Here is a 14260-nt window from a genome sequence, read left to right as displayed (position 1 = left end):
TAAGAATTCTAAGTGTCTTTAATGCTTGGGATGTTGTTCTGGACTTAAGATGGCACTCAGAAACTCAAAATGACGCCAAAGCTTCAATGACAACCACATTTTCAACTGACTTTATCTGATTGATACCACAAACCGTAAACATTGCCCTTAGATATGCAGATCTATGCATCTTTCATCCCAAGTATGCCCCATGGTGCCTAAGTCTATAGAAAGTTCCAAGGGTTTCCAAAGGCATTCAGAAGGATGAAGCAAAGGAAGCTTAGGAGAACTACAAAAAAATAAAGTACCCATTTCTAGTTCTCTCACATCATTTTGCAAATGAGCATGCATGTTTGTGTAAGGGCCACTTAGTTGGACAAGACCGAGGGAGCAAGAACCACACAGATTTCAGTAAGGTTTCCTTAATGCCATCCTTGTGTAAATATTGTATCTTGGAAGCAAAGTGGAATTTCCAGTGTTCATTTATAGTGTGTGATTAAATGGTTTTGAGAAACTTCTTCCAGGATTTCTTGCCAGCTGGGCTGTGTTGCTGTTTATGAGATAAGCTGCCAACAAAGTCATCTTCTGTGTCTGTTTGTATCTATTCTTCCTTCCATTCTTTTCTCAGCCTTCCCACCGTCTCTCCAAAATAATTCCATGCTAGAAGACTTATTCCAAGGCACCTTCACCACCAGGGCTATGGGACAACTCCTTTCCGTTGATCCCTAAGCCTTTATTCATAGGAGAGAACCAGTAGTTCTCTTCGGAGAACCAGTAGCAGACATTTTGAGTAGTCCAGAGACCGTTGGACACACCCACTCAGTCACATGACCCTCCCACACCAGGCCACGCCCACAGAACCACTAGGGAAAAAAAATGAATACCACCACTGATCTGACCAGTTCTGGAGAACCGGTAGCAGAAATTTTGAGTCGTTCGGAGAACTGGCAAATACCACCTCTGACTGGCCCTGCCCCCATCTATTCTCTGCCTCCCGAGTCCCAGCTGATCAGCTGGGTCTTCTTTTGTTGCCCTGCATAGGAGAACAGAGCTGGAAAGCAGGTTAGTGGGGTGGGGAGAGAATGGAGATTTTACAGTATCCTTCCCCTGTCGCTCCCCCAAGCCACACCATGCCCACCAAACCATGCCCACAGAACCGGTAGTAAAAATTTTTGAATCCCACTGCTGATTTAAGTCATCTAAACTATTTTCTAGCTTCTTATGCTATCATAAGACAAAGAGGCCCTTAAGTGAAGTTTGCACTTTTGTGTATTTTTCATGGAAGTATTATAGAAACAGTTTTGCTATAGCTTCTTCCAGAATATTTTGTTTATTCCAGCTTTCTAGTCTATCTACCCTATGGTCCTGGAATTCCTTCTTTCAGTTGGTCTCCCATCCAAACATTTACAATCCTGATCCTGCTTAACCTCAAAGTTCAGATTAGGTTGATCAGATACTGTCATGGCTGTGATGTATGTGGCATAAAACACCATAAACTAATTGCATACACTGTGTTTGTGAAATAGGAGTGGCCAGTTTGTTTAGTAATCATATTCTCTCCTCTTGTCCCCTTCCACTTTTGAAAACTGTTCAAAGAAAGGGCTTTTTAATCTTCTTCCTCTCTGGTAGTTCTGTGCTTCCCAAATGCTTTGTTTTGAACAAAGATGGAGCAACATCAATTGTTCACTATGAATGGTGGGTTAACAATGGTTTGGTACTAGCCAAAGGTACATAACCCAGCAGAATCCTATTTAGAGGCTCCTCCTTCAGTTGCTTCTCTTCACAAATGCAATCTACTTGTTGATGTATTTCTTGTTCCCTGGGCCCCCAAAAGGTGATGATATGAAGGAAGAACACTAACCTTTTTATGGTTGGTCTGCTCACCAGCCATTTTAAGCAAAGAAGGAGAAGGCAATGATGAGAAAGAAAGGGAAGCAACCACTAGAGTGAAGATTGATTCATGCATGCATTTGCCAGAGGTAATAGTAATAGCACTTAAGGCTTCTATACCGCTTCACAGTGCTTTACAGTGCACTCTAAACAGTTTACAGAGTCAGCATATTTCCCCCAACAATTTGGGTCCTCATTTTACCCACCTTGGAAGGGTGGAAGGCTGAATCAACCTTGAGCCTGGTGAGATTCAAACTGTGAAATTGCAGTCAGTCAGTAGTCAGCAGAAGTAGCCTGCAGTACTGCATTCTAACCACTGCGCCACTGCGGCTCTGAGTTAAAGGCACAGTGACTATGTTCACAAGATACATTGACACCAGCCACAATGAAGTGTAGCTGTCATGAGAACCTAGATAGTGGTTACTTTATGGCTGAATGTGTTGTGTAAGTCCCCCAAAAATTGAGTTATGTAAACCCTGGGTCATGGGTATCTCTATAGCCCAGTCACATTCAGATCAGAATTATAGCCAACTAATTTCAAAGTATCCAAGGGTAATTGTAAATAATGTTATCTTATCCTTGTGTTGTCTGAGATCAAAAGACAAAAATTAACTTGAGGTTATTTCTCCCTTTTGGCCTCCAGTTCCAAGGGACTGAGAAAGGAGAGGCCCTGCACGAAGTCATCGCTGCAGACACAATTTCCCCTCCACTTTTCATTTCTACCACTCTTTACTTATTTATGATTTAACATAAATTATATCAGGCCAGCCTATTGAGAATCTTATCTAAAACCAGAATATGGAACAGTCATTAAGAAAGGACTGCACTGACACATTTCTGCAATCAAATAAATTTGGATTGAAAAGTACCTATTTTCTTCCCCACACCACAGCCTGCCAGCCTAGACAATCTCTAAGGTCCATTTTTCAAACTAAAAAAGGTTCAACCACGCATGCAAATGATGGGATGATGCAGTTTGCATCATTTGAACGTGGACATTCAGAGATACTATGCCCAAGAGGTTAGCATTCAATTCCTCAATAAAGTAGGAAGGAAGGAGGGCTGCTTTGTTCACCTGTTCATTCATACCTTCCCTACACATCACATAAACAAGATTCATGGTGACCTATGTTCTATATCCAAAAAAGCATGTGGGAACACTAATGTAAGTAGGAAAGGACCATAAATTGCTCCTCTTCTTTTTGCACACAAAAATTATTCCATCTTATTTCAACCCTGGCCATATGTCTTGACCTCCTCAAATGGATCTTCTCCTGGCTGGCCTGATTGTGGAGTATTGGGTTAAACGTTGACTACCAAACTCACAAGAATATGAATATATTCTTCTTCTTTACTTCCTCTTTTATGGTTTTGGGTTTGAGGGAATCAATATGTTACAAGCAAAAAAGCTAGAGAAAGAGGAAAAGCAATTGAGAAGAGGCAGACAGACCTGCTTCCTGGAGTTCAGAAGACTAGGTTTTGATAAACTCAAAGAGAAGGCAGTTCAGGTTTAATGGCTTTAAATATTTCAGGGGAACAGGCATCCAGGAAATGACTCTAGGCAAATAAGGTGTACTTGGAAACAAGCCCCACGAAAGGGAAAAGCTAGAGAAATCTGAAGATATGCAAATAATGCAAAGTTCTCAAAAACAGTGAAGTGAAAAACGGAGAGGTGCAAGAAATGGAGAGGAACACAGCCAAAATAAAATACAAGGTTATCCCCAGAAAATGTAGTAACTCTATTGGAAAGATGATAATCAGAAAGATGAGTCTTGTGAGACGTAACAAAAACAACAAAAAGGATAAGCCTCGGTATGCTAGAAATAAAAGAAAGTCAAAGGTAGTGAAGGTCCATTGTAAGAAGAAAGTAGTAAATGTGTGATGAGGAGGAGTCACCTCTCCCAGAAGAAGGAGTCAAGCTATTCTCCAAAGCCCCTGAGGGCAGGTCAAGAAGCAATGGATGGAAACTGATCAAGGAGAGAAGCAACCTAGAACTAAGGAGACATTTCCTGACAGAACAATTAATCAGTGGAACAACTTGCCTCCAGAATTTGTGGATTCTCCAACACTGGAAGTTTTTAAGAAGAGATTGGATAACTATTTGTCTGAAATGGTATAGGATTCCCTGCCTGGGCAGGGGTTGGACTAGAAGACTTCTACAGTCTCTTCCAACTCTGTTATTCTATTATTCTTGTTGTGTATGCACATGCACAGCCGGAGGTTTCCCTCCGGTCTGCGCTAAGTGCAGGAAAATAGTTTAAACCTGTTGGCTAATGGCTGACAGCTCTCTATAAAGAGAGCTGCCAGCTGGCAATTTTGGGAGATAGGTACTTTGTAGCCTTCTTAGCTCAATAAACGAACAGTTGCAGATTCCAGCTCTGAGTCTCTTCCTTCCAACCGCTGATCTAACAATTGTCTTGTGTCTGAAGTGAATGGAGCCGGTCATTGTTATGTTTTTGGGTGAATAAGAGAATTGTAGTTTAGACAGCTAGTAATTTTTTAAATCTTCAAGGCCAGAATGATGAAGGAACTAACCGATCATAGAACTACCTTCTGTAATCTTTGAGAACTCCACCTTCAAAAAAGTGAAAGAGGATCCAAAAATTTACAATTCTGTCAAGTTGGCATCTGTATGAGCCATCAGCTTTGAACATACTGCCAAGCTGTGCTGTTTAACATTTTTATCAATGACTTGAATGAGGGAGTGGAGGAGATACCAAACTGGGAGGGGCAGCAAATAGTTTGGAAGAAAAAAAAAGATAAGATTAAAACAGATCTGGGAAAGCTTGAAGAGTGGGTTGAAATGAATAGGATAGAATGAAAGGTTAAGTTCTGCATACGGCAGGACAAATATAAGCACAAGGACAAGAAGGTGTAGGTTTGGCTTGGCAAACACATGGGTAAGGGAATTGGGTGTCCTTGTTAATGAGAAGTTAAACACGGTCCTACAGCATGATGCAATTGGCAATTCTAGTTTGAGGGACATTAACAGGATCATAGAGTTCAGTTCACAGGAAGCAAGGGATTGTTTTCACCCAGGCCAGACCTCTTTTGGAGTAAAGTACCAATTTCTGAGCACCACACTAAAACCACGACAAGATCTGGAGCAAGTTGAGCGGTGAGCTATTAATATGATGAAGGATCTGAAAAACAACCCTTTATGAGGCATTATTATGAGGGACAAGGGTCTTCAAACTTGGCAAGTTTAAGACTTGTGGACTTCAACTCCCAGAATTCCTGAGCTAACATGACTGGAGGAGGAATTGTGGGAGTTGAAGTCCACAAGTCTTAAAGCTGTCAGGTTTGAAGGACCATGTTATAGGACATAGTCATATTTGGACTAAGCAACTCTATGAGTCAACAAAGTAGGTTGGTTGGAAGAACATCTCGGAAATTATGACCTACTCAGAAATAGGCTAATGTTGCTTGAAACCTGTGCTACTCTAGTAATTCTATTGCGGGTGCCTCTAGCAACCTAGATATGAAATTGTCTGCTTGTTCCATAAAGCTATTGGGAAAAGACGGAATACTTGAGTCTCTTATTGCAGCTGAAGACAGCAACTACAATGGAATTACAACGTGTGTTTTAAACAAATCTTTGCCCCTCCATATCTTTCTACTTCTCAACACCCTCCAGCTTATTTGGTCTAATAGTAGAGTTTGCCTTTCTTCTGTCAAAGGATGGAAAGGTACATTTGAGACTAGCAAACCTGAGAGACCTTTCACTGGAATCAAATTGACAATGTCTAGGCAACGTGGAGGCCCTTGTCTATTTCTTTCCTGGCACCTCACCTTAGACTTTGCCTTGAGTTTTTGTTTAACTGGCAGCCAAGTGAAACAGACATGGGATTTTTCAGTACAATAAATCATTTCCATGTTGATAGAACGTTAGGAAAAACATTTGCTTCTCTCTTGTGCTATTTGTGATGGCTGCCACTGTCAGAGAGGAACAGAAAATGGAAAGAATGCTGAATACATCCTAAGTAAATCAAAGATTGTATACAAATTATTTTAGATCTATTTAGTTCTACAAGTTGAAAAATCTCAAGCACATCCTTGAAGAAAATTGCGTCTTGCTTATGCTAGTTTACCTTAACACAAGAGTGGGAAACAAATATTATTACAAATATTGATGAACCAGAAGTCTGGAGAACCCCCAATCTGCATGGTTAGTAATAAAGTTACTACTTTACTGCTGAAGTTAGTAATAAAGTTATTGCATAGTTAATAGTAAAAAACAAACGCTGGGAGTTGTAGTTCATAAGTATTTACAGGCTGCCCATCAAATTCACTTCCATTCTTGTTATAGGTGTTCATCATATCTTCAGAGGGAGAATCTCAGGAAGACAACAGTATTTCCCCCCCAAGAAGACAGGAGATTTAGCCAGGCCTTAACCTAGATATGTCCTAAAAGATCCCAGAATATAAAATTATTCATAGTTTTGAAGAACTCAGTCAAGGATAAGGAACTATCTTAGATTGTCATTTTGGTTTTCCGAGAGATAGCCATATTTGTCTGCTGTAAAAAAAAATGTGATTCTTTAAAGACTAACAAATTCATGATGACCTAAACTTTAATATATTGTATTACAGACCACTTTATCAGATGTCGATAAAGAATGGTAAAAAAATATAACAAAATGTACTTTGTCTTTAAGATCAATAAGCCTCTTCAACATTTTTTTTTTTTTGCTTTTAGTGGGATTTTAATAGATATAACTTTTAAAAGCAGATATAAATTTCTCTACTTTTACTTCCACTTTTTAAGGTTGCTCTGTGCTAGGGAATGCTTCTCTGTCCTATAAGTGTAGTGTATATACATTTTTAAAATATATTTATGTTCTATTTTCCCCTCCCCCCACCATCTTGAGTAAATGCCTTCCAAGGAAACCAAATTCTGAGTGTGTCCAGAAACATTTCACTGTTCAGCCCTGGAATGAATACCATAACAACTTACTACAAACAGATAACTTTCGGATAACTCATTTTTCTTCTTTTGCATTCTCTGCTCTCCCTTCACAGAGCTGCATTTTTTAATCTCGTTTCAGTGAATTAATCATGTTATTCTAGTAAGATTCCTTCTCCAAGGATGGTGGTGGCGAGGGAACTGTAAACCAAAGTGTAGCTCTGCTCATTAGAGGCTCTAATAGGCTAGAATTGCTCTATAGAAGAATCAAAACAAGTCATTTAGACTTTGGGGGTGTAATCTTCTTCCATGGGTCAGTTGACAAAATTGAGCAACTTTCTATCATGGAGAACTGAATGTGCAGTGTTAAATAAAGTTCCTTTATTCAGTGGTGGGATTCAAACATTTTTACTACTGGTTCTTTGGGCGTGGCTTGGTGGGCATGGCTTGGTGGGTGTGGCAGGGGAAGGATACTGCAAAATCTCCATTCCCTCCCCACCCCACCAACCTGCTTTCCAGCTCCGTTTTCCTGGGCAGGGCAACCAAAGAAGACCCAGCCGATCATCTGGGACTCGGGAGGCAGAGAATAGATGGGGGTGGGGCCAGTCAGAGGTGGTATTTGCCAGTTCTCTGAACTATTCAAAATTTCCATTACCGATTCTCCAAAACTGGTCACTGTCAGGACTCCAGCAATCGACCTAATTAAATCATGATTCTGGAGCCAAACTTCAAAAAACTTCAAAGGATTTATTAGAGGCGACATACTGGCATTCCTATACCTGTTTTAGTTGCTAGTCAGAATCTGCTGAATACCACCTCTGTCTTTATTGTGAGTCACAGTTTGGATCATTAAATTCAGTTCAGTCTACTCAGGTTGGCCAAGATTTTACCAGGGCTGCTTGTACTTATACCTGCCTTTTAAAGAAGAAGCTAAAACTCCAAAGTACTTTATTTATAAACGTCTTGTTTCCCACCAAACCCCTATCATGGACTGAAGTGTCAGTTGTTTTAATCCACTATCCGATATTCCCTGTATGGTGTTCAGCATTCAGAAAAGGGGAACACCAAATTCCAGTCATTCTCAAATAATTCACATGAGAACTTTTAACTGAAAGCAAAATTATTTGAGAATAGTTTCGATGTAGTGAAACAGGCCTTCCACAGTGCTAGTAAAGATCATTCAGCAGGAGTTCTAAATTTTCTTCCTTTGCCGGAAAAAAAAAATGGAACAAGTGATGGGGAAGGATGGGATCGGTAACAAGTCAGACATCTTTCTTAGAATCCCATGTTAAATGCCACGAATAAAGCAGTGCTAACGCCAATAAATCACCCCATCACTATTAAACCACCAATTTTGACTTCATTTATCCTTGATTTCTACTGTGCTCCTACTTGGGTGCTCAAAACCAGATCTGGAGAGCTATTAAATTATGCCAAGCCACTTATTTTGCTAGTGGATCACCATCTTTGATTAATTGTGCCCATTTCTTTTAGCAATTTGAACTAGCTCAGTCTCCCCCAAAACATTGAGGACACCAGGCTGGGAAAGGCTGAGCTACTAATATGTGTAAAAAATACTGTTTGTGACTACCACTAGAGGGTAGTAGAAACCAATTGCTTCTTCCAGTCACTGCACTCAGCTCCTCCCCTTTGTAAATACATAGAACCCATTAGTTTGGGATGGATCATGGGTTTGCTAACCTACATAGAACTTTAGAAAAGACAACTTCATGGCAATGGCAATGGATACTATCTTTCAAAGCCTAACCAAAGTATTGCAAAATTCTTTAGCAAGGAAAGTGAAGTGCTTCCCTCAGTACTCATTTCTGAATGCATAAAATTCACGCAGTCCAGGTGTTCCTTCCAATGGAGGAATTCCCCTTATGTTGCAATATCAACCAGGTAGTTTTGAAGCACCTTAAATATAATATTATGAAGAGCCATGCTGGCGCAGTGGTTAGAATGCAATACTGCAGTCTAATTCTGCTGACTGCCAACTGTGACTGTCAGGAGTTCGATTCTCACTGGCACAGTGAGGTTGGCTCAGCTTTCTGTCCTTCTGAGGTCTGTAAAAAGAGGACCCAGATAGTTGGGGGCAACATGCTGACTCTAAAATCGCTAAGAGAGGGCTATAAAGTGCGGTGAAGTGGTATATAAGTCTAAGTGCTATTGTCTCTCAAGCATTTTAACTCATCTGACAATAAATGTTCAGATTTAATTTGCTACGGTATTAATCATTCCTGCTGAATTTAATGTGAAAGTTGAGTGCCGGATAAAATGATAGATCTGTGGGTCTCTTCTCTCCTAAACCTTAAAAGATATGACAAAGAGCTTTCACATGACATACTGAGTCACATATTAAATCATCTCACCACAGCCTTGAATCATGGGGCAAACCCAACCCAGGTACGACTTGGGTCCTAAGGTTCATGAGAACCTAGAAAATCATGTTTATTCTCTAAATCACAGCTTAGTTAACCATGGTTTAACTTGCCATGGGAACCCAACATCAAAGTATCTGTTTTTTTAAGTCAATACAAGTCCCTCAATCAAAGAGGTCAAAGGGTATATATTTCAGAAAACGGCCAGGTTCAACTTATCATCCAATCCTGTCTGATGATTTACACCAGGGTTCTTCAAACTTGACAGCTTTAAGACTTGTGAATTTCAACTCCCAGAATTCCTCCTCTAGTCATGTTAGCTCAGGAATTCTGGGAGTTGAAGTCCACAAGTCTTAAACTTGCCAAGTTTGAAGACCCTTGATTTACACAAAGTACTCTGAGATATGCTGACCTCATATGAAACTTTTTATTCCAGACATAGACATAAAATTACAGGGTTGGAAGGGACTAATGAGGATCCACTAGGACACCTAGATCTTTCTCACAGTTACGGTTGAACCAGGTACTACCTATTCTATATGTCTATGGAGATTTTCAAGTGATCCAGGTCATGGTTGTCCCAAAGATGCTTTTTCAAGAGGCAATGGACTTTGTGGTTTTTCTTTGATGACATTTAGGTTCTCATCCAAGAAGCTTCTTCAGCTCTTGGATGAGAAGCAAAACATCTTCAAAGAAAAACCAGAAAGTCCAGTTGCCTCTTGAAAAAGCACCTTTGGGACTATCTGTTCTACATCTCTGCATTGGGTTCTGTGTGATACTGTTGCCTGTCTTAATGCCATGCACAGGCAAGAATGCACACACACCTATTACCTACATACACATACACCATATTCCTTCTTTGACTGATCTCAGGGAGGCCCAGACAAAGTATCTCTCTGCATACTTGGATCTGATTACTTTTTCTATGCAACAGTGCATATTTGGGCTGGGATTTCCAAGAGACTGAATAAAGGCGGTGATGGCATACAGGAATGCCTTACTGTTTTCTGCAAATGATGGGGAAAGGACATCAAGGCAGTTTGGAGAATAAATAGGTGTACTCAGAGAAAGGGGATATCTAGAATGGAATGGTTTTGGCTTTTGCTCAGCACAGAGGGCTAGCATTAATGTCTATCTACTTGGCCGTGCCTTGGGGAAACTCCTCAATCTTGGCAACTTTAAGATTCCCAGAATTCCCCTGCCAGCCTTGGCTTCTGAAGTCCATGCATGTTAAAAGTTTCCAAAGTTGAGAAAACATACTAAACATACTTTTAGGCCTGCTTTCTCTTTCCTAGCTCTTTTGAAAAGAGGGAAGAAAAGAGAATATCAAGAGGAAAAGTCAGGCTGGGCTAGAAACTGTTACTGCTCTCAGCAAAAACTTTCAATTCCAAGCCTTTTTTTTCTTCTTTTTGGTCAGGAGTGCCTTTAACCTGGTTTGTGGCTTAAACACCATATATTGTGTCTTCACCTGTTTCCTGATAAAGATCTTGAAACCCACAAGCAAGTTGATTGCTGACCCTTAGCACACATTTCCCCCCCACAAAGCTTAATTTTGCAAGAAAAAAATAATAGGCAAAGTGAGCGCAGCATTTCTTTTCCCCAAATCAGAAACTAAGGCTAAGAAAGAAATGCCACACATGTTCCACATTCATGAAAGAATTTGGCACAGCAAAAAATAGAGGAAGCTTTGATGCTCGACTTGTTTGGGAGAAAACCCCCAAACGGAATCGTGAAGTGTTATTTCTGAATAGACAGGGAAGAACAGTGATGAATTGCACTAATACATAAACGGATAGCCCTCTATGCAAACTCTCCAGAACATGGGAGCTGAAACCCTAGACTGGGGGTGATCCGGTGCAAAGTCTCAAGAAATTCATTGGGCAGTTTAGAACCAGGGATAATCCATCCCTTAATTTAATCTACCTTACAGGACAGAGACGAAGATAAAAAGTAGAAGAGGGACAATCTCAACTAAGAGATTGGACAGAAATGTGACACGTATGTACCCACCCTTGCAGGAACTGGTTCTTGGGATTGAAGGCAGAGAGCCAGCCAGTAAACCATTCCAGGCATTGGAGAAAAGCAGAAAGCAAAAGGGATGTAAAGTAATCTAGCTACAGTCATCTGAATTGGAGAAGTGATTCTGTTGTATTAAGAGGTTTACACTCCAAATTTAAAGTAACGGTATTGTGCTTGGCAGCATCTCCTGAAAAGGAGCAAACAGGAGGAGGGGGAGACCACACCCCTGAGGAGATTCCATTGGAGGATACCAGCTCCTTTTATTTCTCAATCCCTTGGTCCTAGATCAGAGGTCTCCAAACTTGGCAACTTTAAGACTTGTGGACTTCAACTCCCCGAATCTTCCAGCCAGGAACCCTGTCCTAGAGTAAGCATCTTTGATACCTGGGGGTTGAAGTTCACAAGTCTTAAAGTTGCCAAGTTTGGAGACCTCTGTCCTAGATTAACCATCTTTGATACCTGGGGGCCTTCGCATTCCTTCCAGGAGAGAAGTGTACAAAACAAAAACTTTGAGTTCTAATATTCCCAAGCTTCTTGCTAGCCGAACGTGTGTTGTCTGTGTGTCGTTCTTTTCCCCAACTATCCTAGGCGTTAGAAATCTCTAAGGGATCCCCCTCCCACCGCAAAGCTAAGGCGGGAGAAGCGCGGCTTCTTAATAAAACTAACGGTGGTTGCCCCAACATGGAATAGTTGCGGGGAGAAAAAAAAGAAAAGAAAACCAGCCAAGATCGAATCGCTCAGCTCTTTCTGGATAGAAAAGGATAGAAAAGATAAGTCTGGGGACGGAAAGAGAAAGAGAGGGAGGGAGGGGGAGAGAGGGAGAGGGAGAGGTGGGGAGAGAGAGAGTGGGAGGGAGGCAGGGAGGGAGAGAGAGAAAGAGAGGGAGGGAGAGAGAAAGGGAGAGAGAGTGGGGAGAGAGGGAGAGGGAGAGAAAGAGAGGAAGAGAAAGAGAGAGAGAGAGAAAAGGAGAGAGGGAGGGAGACAGGAGAGAGAGAGGGGGAGGGAGAGGGAGAGAGGGAGAGAAAGAGAGGGAAAGAGAGACAAAAGGAGAGAGGGAGGGAGAGAGAGGGGAAGGGAGGGAGAGGGAGAAAAAGAGAGGGAGAGAGAGAGAAAGGGAGAGAGGGAGGGAGACGGGGAAGGGAGAGAGAGAGGAGGGAGAGAGGGAGAGATCGATCCTTCGCACTTTTAGTTCACAAACTGTTGCCCTAGCAGCCCATCCGAAAACGGCACCCGAAACTCCACCCGCGTCGCAACCTGTCCACACACACAATCTTGGAGGCTTCCCGATCGAGGCCGGGCGGGTGGCTGCTTGGGCCGGGGCCGACTTCCCCTCCTCCTCCTTACCTTTGAGCTGGTCTTCTTCCCAGGCCCCGAGGTGACATGAACGCCAGGCTTGCCCGCTCTCCAGCTAGCTCCGAGAGAGAGAAAGAGAGAGAGAGAGAGAGATGCGAACGGGATCCTTCCAAGTGGGTGGGCGCGCTTTGGGGTGGCTGGCTGGCTGGGTGGGGGAGAAGGTTGCCTTCGGCTGACTTGGCGCTGGGGCGATCGCAGGCGGGGGAGGGAGCTTCTGCTGGCGGCTCCGCGCCCTCCCTCCCCCCGCCCCGCTTTCCCCGCAGGTGCAGCCGCGGGACTCCCGCCTTTCCCGGGGCGCCGAGCGAGCCGGGGCTTTTCGCGCACTTCCAAAAGCTTCAGGACAGACGGGGCGAAGAGCCCGCCTGGCCGCGCCGGGCGCCGCCGCCTGACAGGAGGAGCTGGCTCGGGATCCTACCGTTGCCAAGGCGCTGGTTGGAAAGCGGAGAAGGACCCCCCATCAACGGCGGCGGGGAGTCCCGTGGAGACATCAGGGGGGGCTTGCGACGCCAGATGGTCCAAGGAGAAGCGGCCGGCGGAGGAGGAGGAGGAAGAAGAGGCTGCGGGGAGCCCTGGAGAAAGCAAGGTGGCCCGGCGGGAAGGGGATCCAGCCACGGCAGGGGTCTCCGGAGGTGGTGGTGGTGGTGGTGGAGCGGGGCTGCGAGGGCCAGCGGACGCCCGAGGTAGATCCACGTGGGACGCCGTGTCGCTCCTCCCCAGGGTCGATGGACTCCGCGGCTCTTGCAAATCCACCGCGGTGGCGAGGCGGGACGAGCGCTTCTTTTGCTCTCCCTTTTCCTCGCCCAGGTAACTCGGTAAAATCCGCAGGAAAATCGAGGAGGACGGGGAGGGGGAGGAGGAAGAGGAGGAGGGGAGAAAGAGAGAGAGAGAGAAAGGAAGGAAGGAGAAAGGAAAGAAAGGAAGGAAGGAAGGAAAGCGGTCGATCTCCTGCCTCGGGAGGTGTAGCTCAGCGTTTACACCAGGGGGCAGAGGCCGGCGCTCCAAGCCCTTGAAAACACACGCCTGGCCGGGTCTCTTTACCGGGGAAAAGTGAGACTGGAGATGCCTTTATAGGGCTCGAGGTCGGTGACGTTTTCTCAGCGGAGCCTCTGATTCGCCCGCGACCTAAACACACACACACACACACACACAGAGAGAGAGAGAGAGAGAGAGAGAGGGAGACGCACATCCACAGAGAGAGAGAGGGGGGGGAGACGCACATACACACAGAGAGAGAGCGAGAGACGCGCGCACACACACACACTCTCTCTCTCTCTTTCACACACACACACACACAGAGAGAGAGAGAGGGAGACGCACATCCACAGAGAGAGAGAGAGAGAGAGAGAGAGAGAGACGCACATACACACATAGAGAGAGCGAGAGACGCGCGCACTCTCTCTCTCTCTCTCTCTCTCTCTCACACACACACACAGAGAGAGAGAGAGAGGGGAGGGAGACGCACATCCACAGAGAGAGAGAGAGAGAGAGAGAGAGAGAGGGAGACGCACATACACACATAGAGAGAGCGAGAGACGCGCGCACACACACTCTCTCTCTCTCTCTCACACACACACACAGAGAGACGTGCGCACACACACTCACACACAGACAGACAGACGTACACACACACACACACACACACAGAGACGCACACGCACACAGAACAGATAGACTCTCTCACACACACACACACAGAGACGTATATGCACATACACAGAGAGAGAGACAGAGA

General features: G+C 43.9%; 1 protein-coding gene across 1 annotated transcript in view; it reads right to left on the bottom strand.

Moving 5' to 3' along the window:
• The window catches only part of GDNF (glial cell derived neurotrophic factor), a 31029-nt gene extending 17357 nt beyond the window's left edge, over positions 1-13672 (bottom strand). Inside the window, exon 1 of the mRNA XM_026714258.2 lies at positions 12520-13672. The gene's annotated coding sequence lies outside the window, so the exon portion shown is untranslated. The remainder of the gene's footprint in view (positions 1-12519) is intronic.
• Between the last annotated feature and the right edge of the window lie 588 nt (positions 13673-14260).

Source organism: Pseudonaja textilis, chromosome 2 (assembly GCF_049901715.1).
Source record: "Pseudonaja textilis isolate UNSWEBS1 chromosome 2, rPseTex1.2, whole genome shotgun sequence".
Classification (NCBI taxonomy): domain Eukaryota; kingdom Metazoa; phylum Chordata; class Lepidosauria; order Squamata; family Elapidae; genus Pseudonaja; species Pseudonaja textilis.
The sequence above is the reverse complement of the archived record's forward strand: the minus strand, read 5'-3'. Positions and strand labels throughout refer to the sequence as shown.